Consider the following 12,680-nt stretch of genomic DNA (forward strand, 5'->3'; position numbering starts at 1 on the left):
TGAGAATACTCCCAAGCCAGGCTCCTGGGGGAGGGTACTGGGGGAGGGGGAGAGAAGGCCACCAGGGTGGAAATGGGCGGGTAGGTTTAGAACTGGGGGGGGGGGTGGGGAAGGGGGGGCACTTAGGCAGTGGGATGAGGTGAGCAAGACGGACGAGGTTAAATGGGATCCTAGATTTCTGAGGAGAGCTGATGCAACAAGGAGGGGACATGGAGTGAGAATCGCAGGGCGCTGCTCCCCTGGGGGCACAGGAGACAGCTAAATGGGATTCCGGAGTTAAGACCTGAAAGCAGTGCGGGAGTCATCCGAAAGGGATATCAGCTCATGGCGCAATGACACTCGGAAGAAGAAGCTTGGAGACGGAGGTGGGAGCCACTGGGACACACTGAGGTCCACATGCACACGCCTGAGGGCGCACGTGCATATGCACACGAACGCATGCCCCGCGCACACACGGCCGCTGCACACGCCGAGGCCCTGGCCTTCCGGGCGAGGGAGGGGCCAGCAGAGTCAAACCGCAGCCGGAGCCCGGAGGTCCCTCCCCGCCGCGCCCCTCATAGGGCTTGCGCAACAGGCGGCGGCTCCGGCGCGCCGCGGCCACACGCTGCCTGAGCTGAGCCAGGCTCGCAGGCTGGAGCGGGAGGAGCGCCGCGGAGGAGGGCGCGGGCAAGGGGTGTGTCCCGGCGGCGAGCAGGGCCTGGGAGGGGCGGGGCGGGGCGGGGCGGGGCGAGGCCCCTCCCCCCCGAGGCGCGGGGGCGGGGTCGTGGTGCCTATAAATTCTCCCTCCTCGCGGGTATAAACAAACCTCGCCTGGCTCTCTGCTGCGGCTTGTGAACGCACGCCCATCCTCGCGACTCTCCTTAGTTGCCGCCTGGCACCGCCAGCCTAGCTCCGGCTCCTTTAGCCTTTCTCCCTCTACCTTAGGTAAGGACCACGCCCTCTCCTTGTGGGGCGGAGTTGGGTATTGGTGGCCCATGGGTGCTGCCGCAGCTCCGGGACCGCGCTTTGTGCCCCCCCCCCCCGGAGCTACAAGTGCGCGGCAACCCCGTGGCGCGAGCGCGTGGAGGGCTTTGGGGCGCGGGCACCGCTGGAGTGGGGGGTTTCAATTGAGGAAGAAGAGGAAAAGAGACAGGTCCCGGCTCGTCTTTCTCGAAGCTGGGGAGGGCTGGAGAGCCGGCCGGGTCGCACCTGGATCGCGCTTCCCAACATCGTCCCACAGTCAGAGCTGGCAGTGCCGGCCAGGGAGCGCGCTGGAAGTGAGAGCAGGAATAGGGCCCAGGAGTGTGTGTGATACGGGTGGGGTGTGTGTGTGGGTATCGCTGGAGTGGCGTGTTTGGGGAAGGAGGGATTGCGCGCATGTGTGGAGCTGGAGACGAAGCTGGGGAGGAGGCGTGGGTGTGTCTGGTTCCCAAACTGAGCTGGAAAAGATACGCATCTGCGGGGCGGGGGCTGATTGAGCCTCAAAGCCGGGGTGATCGTGGTGTGTGTGTGTGTGTGTGTGTGTGTGTGTGTGTGTGTGGTCTCCGGTGTGTCACAGCGCGTACGACACGCAGAAGAGCAAGTGCCTGTCAGCGCTTCTGGTTAGGGTGTGTCCCCCCATGTGGCCCCGGGTTGGCGCTGTGGCGGCGCTGGAGAAGTGGCGTGGCCCAGAGGGGTCTTGTGGGCAGCTGGTGGCCCTACGCTGGCTGGGACTAGGAGTGGCGTCATTTTCGCCTCCGCCCATCCTCCCCCGCTTTCCTTCTCTCTTGCCTCCCTGGCCTGCCTCTCCTGCTCTACAGGGGGGTATAACAGCTGGAATTGCTCGGAGGTGGACGTTTCCTGGAGATTCGCCTCGGTCTCTGATTCAGCCTTGGGCAGGGTGTTTGCGATGTGGCAGATTCTGGGGTGGGGGAGGGGAGGCGGGAAGGCGCTGTCACTGCCACTGTCCAATTGGTGGCCGAAGCTGGGATTTAGTGGATCCTTTTCTTAACCCTTCTCCCCGCAAATTCCCCTACTCTCCTGTCTGTCCACTGTTCGCAGAAGTCCGTGCAGGTCAGGAGCAGCCACACCAGTCTGTGTGGCTTGGAAGGGGGAGGTGCCTGGCAGCCCGTGGGGGAGGGCCGGTTACCTTGTGCCCAAGAGCAACTCTTCATGGATACCCTGCTCACTTCAGTTTCTTTGGTTCCTATAAGTTACTGGGAAAGACTGAAGATTCAAAGAGAACTCAGCCAGTGACCACACAAGAGGGCTTTCATCTCCTCCTACTGTCCATCAGCCATACTTAAGCTTCTCCTAAGCCACTTCAAAGGAACAAAATATCTAAATACTTGCTATGAAAACCTAGTTTCAAGGCATACTTTCCAGCCCAGGCTCTTCCTGTATAGAAATTCTGACTCTTGACTGAGTTTCCCAAAGGTGAATTGGAATAAGCAAGGTCCAGAGAGAACAAACCCCAGTACCTGCCTTTAAGGGGCTCACCAATGGGGGTGTGTGTGCAGGGTAAGGCACAGACCACAATCCTGGGTGCTAAGTGCTGGGGTGGCACAGGGTGGGAGGTGGGGCTAGAAGGAGGTAAAGATGGTCAGGAAGTGATGGGAAACCTCCGAAGAGACAGTGCTCTGGTACATGGAGTGACATCTAGGGTGTCCCCTGACATGTGACTTCTTAGTTTTGTGGTACCTTATTTGCCACTGCAGGATGAATGAGCTGGAGGTGGGTGAGAGGGAAGTTTTGTGGACCTCGCTGTATAACCTGGCACCTGGTCCAGGGCCTGGCCCTTGGGAGAAGTTCAAATACATGCACTGAATGAATTCTACGGCTTCTTCCCCAATAATCACTCAGGTAGTCGCTGGTGATAGGGTTGGATTTGGCTTTCCAGGGAGATCTTGGAGCATCTGTTGGGGTTCCCTCTCCTGAGAGGGAGTTCTCCTGGGATGATCTGCAAATCCAGGATCACTGACCGTTGGTTTGATCATTTGGAATGGACTTAAATTTTCACACAAGTTCCTGGTCCAACTTTTTCCCGTTTTACAGCTGGAAACTGAGGCCCAGAGCCAGGGAGCAACTTGCCAAGATTGAGCTAGAATTGGAATTCACTTCCCAGACCCCTCTCCAGGGGTCTCCTGGTGGGAACTGAAAGTTCTATCAGAGGGGTAAAAATAAATTGGATCTTGACTGAGTTTCTGGTGAAGAAACTTTCTAGACAGAACATGCGTGATTTTTTCTATTTGCTTATTTTTAGTGTAAATCAGGTGTTCTTAAGTGATTAACGAATCAGTCTAGTGAGAAAGGGCTGCAGCCCCGCTGAATGGTGGCTGGCTGGATTCAGGCTGCCCCCTCCAGGTTGAACTGGAGATCTGAACAGCACTGCCCCCACCCCACCCTGACCCAGGGTGCTTGGAAACCTGGCCTGAGTTCCCCACCCCACAGCGCAGGATGGGAAGAAAGATCCCATTGTGTTTTTCTGATAGCGTGAAGCTGCGCTTCTATGGTGGGACCCAGCTCTAGAGAATCCCATCCAAGGCATTACTCAAGTTCCCTGTGCCTCAGAAAGGAAGGAAGCCAGGGTGATGACTCAGCATCTAAGATTCTAGCAGGGAGGGGGCAGGGGAGGGGCAGGACTGTTCTCCTGATCAGCTGCCTGCCCCTGCCCCTTCATCCATGCAGCAAGAGCTCTGCCTGGGCTACACTGGCTCTTTGAGTGGATGAGGAAACCGAGGCCAGGAGAATTTAAGAGAGGTGCCTGTAGCCACATGGCTGAAAGCTGGAGAGCCAGGCTTTGAGCCCAGAGTATCCAATTTCAAAGTCTTTGTTCTTTCCCACAACAACATGCTGGGGTGACTGGAGAACTGCTAGAATGAGAAGTGTAGACAGGTAATTAGGAGCTCAGTGCCTCAGTTTCCGTTCCTATAAAATGAGAATAACGTACCCTGTCTCATCAGGACGTGTAATATTGAGTTCATCCATGTTAAAGAGTTGAGAACAGTGCCCAGCATGTGGGTACGCCATGTAGATGTTTGCTGTCAATAATTTTCACAAGGGACATTCTCAAGGCATCTCCTTGGCAATCAGTGTCAGGGACCTTTGTCCTAAGAACTTACCCAGGCCAGTGAAAATGCCTGCTCATGCTGGACTCATGTTTTGCTCCTTGAGGTTCTTCCAAAAAGCTCAGCTTCTGCAGATTGCATAAAAATGTCCTGGGAATCTTGTCTGAAATACAGATTTCTAGGCCTGGTCTCCTGATACTCTGATTCCGTAAGTCTGGCATTATTTCAGAGCTCTCTGGACTGGGTTGGGGTCAGGGAGTGCTGAAGGTAGCCAGAGTTGAAGACATCTGCTCCAGAACCATGGGAGAGGAAAAAGGAAAAGAGTGGCCACATGTCATATACCTTCTGAGCTGCTTCCATGAACCCAGGGTTCAGCAATGAGGTGCTCTGCCAGTGGCTATTATCTAGCTAAAGTGCCTGCGATTATTCAGTTGAAGTAGGAGACATTCTTCCATTTCTCAGGTCAGAAAACTGAGGCTTGGGCAGGTGACTTGCTTATTCAGTATCCAGTGAGTGGTGTCCTATCCCTCGTGAGCTGCCTGGATCTTCCTCTGCAGCGTTGCCCTTCAAGGACCTGTTTTTGGAGCATGGACTTGGTCTCCTGGATTCATTTCAGGCTGCCCTTCCTGCCTCCTGGTCTCTGGTTCCCGGCATGCCCTCCTAGCTGTCGCTTGTCTTTACATTTGAAAACAGGGACAGGCTAGATGGCAGACTGCAGCAGAACACTCACTTGGCCTCCTGCTGGGCCAGCTCAGGCTTGTTGAAGGAGGGGGTGCAGAGCGGTGGGGGACTCTGGGTGCATGTGGAACCCAGTGCTCCAGGGTGGGCATCCTGTGAGAAGAGACCTGGTCCTCTCGGGGGAAATCCTGGGTTGTCTGATTTCACACTACAGAATGGAGCAGATTACAGAATTCCGGTCCACAAACAGTTATGTGTTTGACCCAGACTTTGACCTCTCGCCTAATGTTTACTGCAGACCTGCTCCTCCCCCTACCCTCCTTCTTTAGGATTTTTCAGCCCAGTGAGATATTCGTCCAACAGGTGGGAGGAAATGAGAGTCCTTAGCAGTCTGAAATGCCCTGTAAGGGAGTTCATCTTTTATTTTTTACAGGTTTCCTCCCCTTAAGCCCGTGGAAACTTCCATCCAAGTATAAATTTTACACCCATGTGCAGCTTGGGTTAAAGAGGTGGGTGGGGATCAGGGCTCCATCCCTCAGCTCCAACCTCTTGGCTTTGAGAAGGTTCTAGGCAGCCCTCTCCGAATGTGGGTGCAAAAGGCATTCTTAAGAAGTAGGTAATTGTAAGGACTCTCCCAGCTGGGAACCCGTACTCTCTCCCTTCTTTTCAATCATTGAACTTGCCACCTTTCCCCAGACGCCATCCCTGGCTTTCCCATCTGGGCTTCAGGCTGGGTTGGATCCCCTCCATGTTCCCATGTCCTCCTTGGATCATTGTGGGCTGTGTCTCTCTACGCACCCTTTCTCCCATTAGGCCCGAGGGCCTGGCGCTTAGTAGGCACACAATTAATGTTGGGCAAAAGGAAACCTCCATTTATGAAGGAAATGACTTGGACGATCTTCTGTAGGAAAGATTGGAAGGCCACCCAGAGGGTCGACGCAGAAGACCATTTCGGGGAAGGGTCCCGTCACGGTGGCAATTGTTCTGTCTCACGGACAACGGGTTTTGTAGGAAGAATCTATCTCCACTTCCTGTGCTAACCCTGGTTCCAGTTGTGTGCTTTCCAGAAGTGATCTCCCAGACCATCCAATGAAGCTCACGCTTGTCCCACAGATTCACAGAAAAATCCTGTAACGTGACCAGTGTCCTCCTTTGGGCTTCTGGTTCCACTTCTCCCCTCAGACAGTCGGTCATCTTTTCTCTGCTAAAACTCCTCTGAGCACCTACCGGAAGATCCCGGTGGTTTTGCAGAAAAGAGGGTGGGTCGTGACTGCTGGCCCCTCCTGCTTCCTGTTATTGTGTCCCCAGACCCTCCCCTGGCCCCTCTCGCTGGTTCTGAGCTCAGTGGAACACAGAGAAGTTCCGTTTCAGCTCCAGGCTTGTCCCCAGGGAATGAGAGCAGCTGGCTTGTTTTTTGCCTTCTCTCCAGTGATTCCATTTTCATTCTTTCAACATCAGAGGGATCTTTGAATGCTACTGATTTCAGGCTCCGTGCAAAGCACTGGGGCCCTCCAGGAATTCCTAGTCTGGTTGTCTTCTCAGTATTGGCATCGTTCCATTGAGTTCCAGCGCCCTATTCTTGACTTTCCTTCCCCTAAACTAGAGCACTTTCTCGAAGGTCCAAAGTGTTGACTAGGTTGATTATATAAGAAAAACACAGAGTTAAGGCTGTCAACGTCCTCAACCTCCCCAGAGCCATGAGATTCAAAAGGTCCAGAAAACATCGAGAAAACCCATGAACTGCCTTGGAGCTTGATGCCAAAATCTCTTTGGCAAAGAAAGGACAAAACAACGCATCCACAGCAAGGCGGGGTACCCAGGGTATACCCCAAGGCTATTTTCTTTGAGGTAAATGCGGACGTGGGGCTGTTTTCTGGAACCTTCTGGGGATTGCTGGACTCCGGGATTTCTGTATTCGGGGGAGATGCTAAGCCAAACAGCTCCAGCACACACTGATCCCCTCCCCGCCCCTCTTTTCCATTGTCTTCTATAAAGAGCCAGTGTGCTGGAAAGAACACTGCATTCATGTGGCTTTGACACCAGGCATGCTGCGGAAGGGACAAAATCTGGGCCACTTGCTGACAGTCACAATCGATGCAAAGTTGTCAGCAGTCTCCCCGGGCCTGCCTCTGTCTCTGCTTCCCTGAAGGACTCCAGGAGGTTATAGTCTGCCCCCCACCTCCACACTTGCACCCACATCCAAGGACTGAGTTTTCCACCTTTCCCTTGGTGGTGAGGAGTCTAGGCCTTTAGGAAGTCATGTGGGCCTTTGCTTTTGAGCCTCGGGTTGCCCATCTGTCAGCTGCAGTGACAATACCCACCCTCTCCTAGGGGACTCCTTGACGAACACATGGAAAGACACAGTGAACACTCTTCCAAAGGATTAAATTTGCGCTATCAGGAAGGTGCTTTGTGGGGGGAGCTAAAAACAGGAACCCTCCTGGATGCTGTGAAGGGAGAATAGAAAATCTAAGATGCGGCTTTTGCCCAAAGCCTGGCCTACTCATGGTGGATCACTGGTGACTATGGAGGGAGAAGCAGGTGACACCCCCAGCAGGCCCATACAGGACAAGTCTCCCGGTCACGTATAGCCCTTCCTTAGAACATTCTGCCTTAGATCCCTTCTGACAAAGGGAGGGCGCACACATGGTGTTTGTGCATATTTAGGGGAGCTGATGTCATGGTCAACGTCACCCTTTAACGTGGCTTTAACCTGTGCCAGCTTGATGCTTTGTGACTTGGGACACATTTCTTAACCTCTCTGTGCCTCAGTTTCCCCTCCACTCAAAGGTGAACATGATCGTGCCTACCTCCTGAGGGTTGCTGTGACACTCAAAAGAAGTACAGAGTTTGGAGCCCAGAAAGTGCCAGCACGGTTGCCCCTGTTGCTGTTGCCTTGGTGTGTCTGTGTAGGATTTCCCTGAAGCCTTCTTCCCATGGCCACTCGTGCTGGGGTGGGAGCATCCCGGAGCTCCCAGCACAAGTCGTGGAGGTTTCTCTTTTGGGTGCCCCCTCGGTCCTACCTCATGGAAGTTCCAGGGGCCCAGGAGACCTTACTGCAGAGGGTGTACAGATAGGTGCCCCTAGACAGCGGGGTAGAAGAGTGCCAGAGCTGGAGGGAGGCTCCAGTCTTACAGACAGGGAGGGGTCTGAGGCCGGGAGCAGGCCAGGGACTTCCAGATCCGCAGGGCTGCAGGCAGAGCTGAGCTGGGTAGCGCCTTGGTGAGACCCCCACATACATGGCCCTTTTGTCCTTGGGCAGCACTTTCCCACCTAGGCTCCCATCTGCCCAAGTTTCTTATGGACCGTGTGATGTCTGTGGAACACAGGCTGCATATTTTACAGAAGGAAGCAGACAGAGACCCAGAGAGGGGATGAATAACTGGGTCAAACTCATGTGGTGAGAGAGTGGCAGGGTTCCCATGCCCTGACTCCACAGCCAGTGTTCTGCTCCTCCAACAAGGCTTTTGAGAACCGCAGGCCGTGTGTGTCCCCTCACTCCCCCAGTGACTGGTGAACAATTCTCATGTGGCATCAGACTGTCCGAGAATCCTCTGTAGACAGCCCTCCCAGTCTTTGGGGTGATGGTCTTCCCGTCTCCAGGCAAATCCCAGCAGTTAGCTTCCTCTGGAACCTAGGAGGTCCAGCTAATTGCTGACTATCTCCTGGGTCTATTGAACTGGAAAGGTATTTGCCCAGGCGGTTGGGCCTTCGTTACTCATTGACCAGCGTTGCTATTGGAGACGAGACTCACATGGTGGTGCATTGGCTCTGATCACTGGAAACCCATGTGGCATTTGCTGAACGTCTTCTGTGTGTCCCCTTCCTTGCAGGGACACTCTGGGGCTAGCAGTATATTAGACACAGGCTGTGTCCTCATAAATGTCCCTGGGTCTCTGAGGCAACCAGGAAAAGAAAGTGCACTGATTAAATAAGCAGCTATTGACCAGATTTCATGTGCCACTGTTTAAGCCCCACTGCTCCTCGCTGGGAGCAAGAAATATGCCTATTTTACAGATGGGCAAACTGAAGCTACGAGGGTAGATCGCAGTGTTAATAAATGGTGAGCGCCCAGGTCTCACCCTCAAGTTTTCCCCCATCTCCTGGCTACCTTCCACTTCCTTGACATTGGGTTTCTCTGAGTTCCTTCTGGGGAGGGCAGGTGGGAAAGGAAAAAGGGTGATAGGAGCCAGTCTGGCGCTGGTATGACTTGGAGGCCAGTTTCTGGCACAGAGTGGGGTTTTCGCAGGAACCCTGTCCTGACCTAATTCCTGTCCCTGCACGATCGTGCCTGGTGAAGCGGGAGGGCTGGGAGTCTGACCCAGGGCTGCCTCCCACCCACTGTGCCCCATGTGGCCTTGCCCTGTCACCCTGTCTGCTGAACATGGGCTTGGCCCTTTTCAGTCCGACATTCTGTGCAGGGGCTTTCCAGGAGGCGGAGGAGAGCGCAGGGCCTGGCATCCAGCGCTCGGCTTCAAACCCAGGGAGAGACCTCGCTGAGCCAAGCAGGGCCTCAGGTTGGCTTGTGGAGTGATCCCCTGGGCTTCAAGTGGTGGCCGGCAGGGGTGAGGATGGGGACAATAGCCAGAGCACCCCAGACCAGGTCACCTCCCCACTGTCCCTCCCTCCTGGTGCAGGACGTCATAGTCGCCTATGAGGTAGCATCGACTACTGGAACGACTTCCTTGAAGGAGCCTCAGGTCTTGGGGTTGTAAATTTGAACCCCATCGAGAAAACTTTTTGAGGGGAGAGTGTGGCAAAGAAGTAAGTGTGAGCGTCAGAAGCCTGTCCACCTCTGCCACACCATCTGTGCTGGCCGTGCCAGCTCAGGACAGTCACTCACACCCCTGCGGCCCCAGCCTTCTCCTTGGTGGTGGTGTGTGTGACAGAGTGTGTGCATGGGCACGCACACTCGTTTAAATAAGAATTGTACCGAATAGATATTCTCTGGATTCATACCCGGAACTGTGATTCCCAGTCAGGGGCGATTTTGCCCCTGGGGGACATTTGGCAAAGTCCACAGACATTTTTGGTTCTCACAAAAGGGGGTGTGTACCTCTGGCATCTGGTGGACTGGGGCTGGGTGAGGGAGCTGCTAACCCTCCTATAATGTAATGCCCGCCTCCACCACCAGGTGACCTCCCCCAAGGTGAGCAGTGGGGAATGGTGCCCAGGAGATACAGCATTTGGGGAGGCCACATCCACCCTGCCCTGCAGGAGAGCGTGGCCTCCTGGGGTGACAGGACTGTTACTCCTGGCCTCATGGGTGAGTGGGTGTTGGGGGACCCCAGGGGCGGCATCTGCCCCATGAGGCTGTGAGCTCCATGGGGCAGGACTGGCCATGTTCCTAACTTGTCACATAGTAGGGCCTTGTCAACAAAGCTATTATTGGTACTTTGGCACTTTGCTCAGTGCTGGGTATATGAGAACCTAGTACATTCAGGAAGCAACCTCTGCATTCTTCCCCCACTTGGTGAACTCCGATGGTCGCAGGCCAGGTCTTCCAGTGTGGGGGAGTGGTGGGGGCGCAGATGGCAGGGAGGAGGGGAGATGAGGGCTGCTGGGGAATGAGTGTCAGGCCCTTTTCCCTCGCTTCATCCAAAGCATGTCAGCTTTATCTTTTTGTTTTCTTTTGCTTTTTTTTTTTTTTTTTGTATTTCTATATTGAATTGTCTTCTAAGATTTCCTTTAGCTAAACAGCTTTTGAAACCAAAGTTTGCAAAGTTCTTCGGTAGAGGCAGGGGAAGGGCTGGCCCTCCACTGGCCCAAGTCAGTAGGATGGGGCTGAGGACAGCCAGCGGTCTTCCTGCCCAATGCTGGCTGATCACCAGCAGCTGGGTGGGGGTGGGGGTTCAAGGTGCAGAGAGCTCGCTCTGCAGCCCTGGTTCGGGCAGCTTTGGTCCTTGCGGGCAGTGACCTAGTTCCAGGTCCTGGCCGAGCTCTTCCTGCCAGGACATTTGCACTTATTAACAGCAGGCTGCCCCAGGCCCGCAGCACCGCCCCCCCCCCACACACACTCCCCCAGGGACAAAAAGTACAGGTGCTTTCTCTGCTGGATCCAGTCTCCCTGCAGACGTCGGAGTCCCAGGGCACTTCCTGGATGCTTCTTGGTCTAGCCCAGGGTGTCTCAGCCTCAGCCCTGTTGATGTTGGGACCAGATAATTCTGTGGGGGCATGCAGTGCACTGCAGGACGATTAGCTAATTATCAACATCCTTGGTCTCCCCCCACTAGACGCCAGTCGTGTGGCCCAGTCATGACAGATAAAAAGGTCTCCAGACATTACTAATGTCCCCTGAGAGACAGAATCACCCTCGTTTTGATAAAGATTGTAATAGTTCTCAGTGGCCTTATCTCAGAGCCTCCTCATGACCTTGAGCACGAGGAGGGGCTCCGTGAGGCCCCCTCCAGCTCCAAAATTCAGGGATTCTCAAATATTTAAGGGAGACGGGCCATTTTTCAGCCTCTGCCGCAGGTAGTCTGGGAAGCTGAATTGTAGGAAGGAAAAGAAAGTGCGGGGTAAAGAGGTGTCACCAGGAGCGAGTTCGGGAAATCACGATGGCTGGAATCAAGTCCTTTTCTGTTCTGAAGGAAGATGAGGGCGCGGGTGGAGGCTGACAGTCTGTCGTCGTCATAGCATCCGGAAGTCAAGGAGAGCTGACCGGACCCGGCAGATATAAAGCCTGGGTCTGAGTCCCTTACGAAGTGGACTTGTTTTCAAGGTGTTTCACTCACGTGGATTCGTGATCATTTAAGAGTGAGTTTAAGTAGAAGCATTGCTGTTAAGTTGCATCCGAATTGTTCTCCTACTCAGCAAGCAAGTTGTGACCCAACTTTACACCTGCTCTAATGCCAGGAGCTACAGGGAGGGCAGGGAAGTGAGACCTGTAGGCTCCCTGTCCTGGGAGCCCCTGGGGAGTATGGGGGTGGGGGCTGCTGGAGCCCACCCAGGGGACAGTGGGAGACCCCGCCCTCACCCTGGGTTCTGGGAAAGGCGAACTCCTTTTATACGCAGGGTGGTGTTGCCTGGGCTTCTGGAAAGCTCCCTGGGCTGTGTAGGCGAGGTGTCCATGGGACCAGCATCTCGGGACCACAAACATGCTGACTTAGCAAGGCCGACTGGCCTCAGCTTTGCGTGCCTCCTGCCTCCGAGCTGGCCACTGCCCAGGAGTGCTCACAAATATAAAACCGACTTTGTTTTCAGAATGTTCTGGAGCCTAGACGCCAGGGGCTGCATAAAGGCATTCTTGTGGGGCTGGTTATCTCCCGGGGGAAAACCGTGCTGTGACCTCAGCCCAGAGAGTCCCAGGGGGTCCACCCGTGGAATGCCATGTGCTGGCACCGGGGCTGGTGGGAGGTGGCCCAGGGTCGGTGCCTGCTGACCCCTGAGAGGTGTTTCACAATGAGGATTCTTGTGGGTTCTGGGAGCTGGATCTTCAGAGGTTGGGCAGCTCGGGGTCTGGGTGTCTACCCTGGAACGTCGCAGTGGAAGGAGCTCGCTCAGGCTGTGTTTCACCAAGTTTCCTGATTTAGGATTCAGAAGGTCTGTGTGCACTGGAGGGTACCTGGACTCCTCCCTCTGTCACTTAATTCTTCTCCCCGTCCTCTGCCTGTGGCACTTAGCCCTCATTCCGGGTTCTCTGTGCCTTACCGATATCGGTGGGCCCTTCATCCTTCTGTTTACCCTCCGATCTGAAAGAATAAATGTCCGTACCTCCAGCTCCCAGAAGTGTGCTCAGTACATGTCACCGCCCAAACCTTGCTCCCCGGAGAGTCCATTAAGGCAGCGTTCCACCAGCTGGAACTTTGCCCCAGGCTCACTCTGAGGCTGTCGTCTGCTGGCCCTTCTCCTGCCTGTGTCACAGCCAAAGGGGACCTCCTCTGGACCACTTGCCCACTCTCCCACCCTCCCTGCTCTCTCACCCTCTGCTTTGGCTCAGAAACTGCTTTTTGCCTTGAAGGTCCTTTTGCTTTGAAA

The 12,680-nt window shown here is 54.8% G+C and overlaps 1 protein-coding gene across 1 annotated transcript in view; it reads left to right on the top strand.

The window, feature by feature from the left end:
* The first annotated feature begins 769 nt into the window (after positions 1–769).
* Positions 770–12,680, top strand: part of NDRG1 (N-myc downstream regulated 1) — a 41,570-nt gene continuing 29,659 nt past the window's right edge. Inside the window, exon 1 of the mRNA XM_019724134.3 lies at positions 770–924. The gene's annotated coding sequence lies outside the window, so the exon portion shown is untranslated. The remainder of the gene's footprint in view (positions 925–12,680) is intronic.

The sequence above is a fragment of the Rhinolophus sinicus genome, chromosome 6 (genome assembly GCF_057876585.1).
Source record: "Rhinolophus sinicus isolate RSI-liver-muscle chromosome 6, RSI-T2T, whole genome shotgun sequence".
NCBI lineage: Eukaryota > Metazoa > Chordata > Mammalia > Chiroptera > Rhinolophidae > Rhinolophus > Rhinolophus sinicus.